Source organism: Aulostomus chinensis, chromosome 2 (assembly GCF_037954235.1).
Source record: "Aulostomus chinensis isolate RoL2024-O1b breed Wild chromosome 2, RoL_Achi_v1.0, whole genome shotgun sequence".
In the NCBI taxonomy this organism is placed as follows: Eukaryota; Metazoa; Chordata; class Actinopteri; order Syngnathiformes; family Aulostomidae; genus Aulostomus; species Aulostomus chinensis.
In genome coordinates this window covers 17,812,115-17,815,093 of record NC_141321.1, presented here as the reverse complement: position 1 = coordinate 17,815,093, position 2,979 = coordinate 17,812,115, and the positions used below count along the sequence as shown (strand labels likewise).

At 44.5% G+C, this 2,979-nt stretch overlaps 1 pseudogene; it reads right to left on the bottom strand.

The window, feature by feature from the left end:
* Positions 1 to 587: 587 nt before the first annotated feature.
* On the bottom strand, positions 588 to 2,247 carry LOC147269278 (eukaryotic initiation factor 4A-I pseudogene; annotated as a pseudogene).
* Between the last annotated feature and the right edge of the window lie 732 nt (positions 2,248 to 2,979).

Sequence of the window (2,979 nt, the reverse complement as noted above, 5' to 3'; positions counted from 1 at the left end):
TTTAACAATCTTATTTACACCACATTTATATTATTATTCACATTTCATAGTGATGGTTTTACCTAGAAATAAATGTAACAAGAGTTTGTACCTTTAGATTAAATGCCATGAGTATGATGTATCACTTCACTTGGGGGGGTTCTCACAAAAAGGGTAAGTAACGGTGAGATAAGCATAATCCATCAATTTATAGATTTCACCTTGAACCAAGTCTTAAGTTTTAACAATTTAAGTTATATAGACTTTTTGCACAAAGGGAGGCAATTTATGCGAATGTAACTTGGTGTGTGTTCCCGCAACATGAATAATACTAATAATACACAGACATGGTTATTCAAATCACCTTTGTTTTATTTACTTGGAGTATCAGTTGAGCATACGAAACGCTGTTGTACATTTTGCTTCCTAAACTAAGAAATCAAAATGATTTATTGAGATTTCTTGTGCTTATGTGGATCTAACCTGACAACATTAAAAATGTGTTTTACAAGCCCTTAATCTTACTCTCAAAACTCAAAAGAGCAGCAGATTACTGCTGCAATTTCATCATTTTATAAATCTAAGATTCTAGAAACACAGTTAAACTTCTAAAGGTACAGGGTGATGACAGGTGTGTGGACTCTCTTATATAAGCTTGGCCATGATGAGGTCTCCTGGACTGTGCTGTGAAAGACGGTCTCACTGTCCTTCAGGGTTCTTTTCTCATCCTCCGTCATCACGCTATTATCTGCTCCCTTTTGGCCATAAAGACCACTCTGACCCATCCTGTGGATGTAGCTGTCTCTGCTGGTGGGCAGGTCGTAATTGATGACCAGGGACACCGGCTGAACATCAATCCCTCGGGCCAGGATACCCGTGGTGATGAGCACTGTACTGGAACCTGTGTGGAACTCAATCATGATCGAGTCTTTCTGCTCTTGATCCATGTTAGCAAGAAACGCAGAGTGTGAATTGTCTCTCTCGCGAATCTTCTGGGTGATGGAAAAAAAGATTGCATGATAGTGAGCGTTTCACATAAATTTAGCATGTCCAGTTTCCACTCCTGTCTGTCTACATGAATGTAGAGCTGCTGGATCCCCTCACACGTCAGCTCCTCCTTGTTGACCAAGATTCTAACAGGCTCACACGTGAACCGCGTTATGACCTTGAGCACTTCAATTGTCATTGTTGCAGACAGGAGGACCACCTAAGTCCTGGCTGGCAGGATCTGAGAGATGTATATCTGATCCTAGAACCCTCTGTTGAGCATCTCATCAGCTGTATACATGACAAACATGTTGATGTTAATTGCTTGACATGAGTCTGCGATTCTGGTGGCACGGTGGTGCAGTGGTCAGCACTGTCGCCTCACAGCAAGAAGGTTCCAGGATCGAGTCCCAGCTCAGGCACGGGATCTTTCTGTGTGGAGTCTGCATGTTCTCCCTGTTCCTGTGTGGGTTCTCTCTGGTACTCCAGCTTCCTCCCACAGTCCAAAGACATCAAGAGAGGACGAGGCTGATTGATACTCTAAATTGACCGTAGGTGTGACTGTGAGTGTGAATGGTTGTCTGTCTATGAATGTGATGGACTGGTGACCTGTCCAGGGTGAACCCCACCTCTCGCCCGAAAGCCGCTGGGATAGGCTCCAGCCCCCCACGACCCATAATCAGGATAAGCGGAAGAAAATGAATGGATGGATGGATGGAGTCTGCGATTCAACATGACCACAACTCAGCTGGGTTTCCACCACAAATTTAGGGTTTCCGCACGGAGCCTCTGGACTTCACCCCGGATGTTTGTCCCCCCAATACAGACTTCGCACCTTATTTTTATGTGGTCTCCTAGAGGCAGCACCACCTTCTGGATCTGCTTAGCCAGCACCCTGGTGGGCGGCAGAACCAGAGCCTGAGTGGTGCTGAACTTGATATTAATATTCTTCAGTATGGAAATAGCAAAGGTGGCGGTCTCTCCAGTGCCAGACTGGGCCTGAATGATGACATCATAACCTTTGATACAAGGGATGATTGCCCTACGCTGCATAGCATAAGGCTTCTCTAAACCAAAGGCATAAATGTCCTGGAGTAGATCCTGGCCTAGTTCCATTCAGTCAAAACTGTCCATGGCCTCGTCCCAATTACTCTCAGAGAGGGTCTCTGGAACGTTGTGTCTCTCATCATGTTTAGTTGTTATTATTATTGCCAAGTATGATGATGATTTGTTTAAGTGGAGGTTCGATGTGTAGTTATTGGTTAAATGTATGATAACCATGCTGAGTGTACACATATGAACTATATGATAATTATGTTCCTGTCATGTGACATTTTGAGACCACAGTCTGAGCAGATGATTAACAACGAATCAACACATGATCCTGTCTATTGTCTCACTCCTGAGAGACATCATCTCATCACTGACCACCAATTGAAGAAATCTGTCTGTCCCCAAACAGATGGCTTTTACTCTCCTGAACAAAGCACTACAATGATAACGTTCACTCAGGAACAGTGATGGGAATAATGGCGTTAAAATAAACGCCGTTACTAACGGCTTTACTTTTGTCAGTAACGGGTACTCTAACTAATTACTTTGTCTATCGTTACAGCACTGTTACCATTACCAACACGTCGTTGCTCCAAGTTACTGAAGCGACTCATTGAAGCTGCCATCCGGCTCGGCTCACACAAACACAGGAGCCGCAAATGCGTGTGTTTTTTTCTCCTTTGGGGAGGGGAGGGGCGAGATAAGCGCCTAATGATGATTGGCTAAGATAGAGTAAAGATTTCACGTTGAGCCAACCAGAGACATCAGGTGGGCGGGTGTTTACTCACGAACCCAGCACGTAGCAGCACACACACAAACTATCAGAGACGGCGAGTCGCGGGGAAAGACAGCGTCTTCAAGATGGAACTCTAGGCACTACTTTAACTTCATGGAGGTCAAAGGTCAAAATGTACATGTTGAGTGGTCGTTATGTCGTCCCAGAGCGAGAGTGAAGAGGCT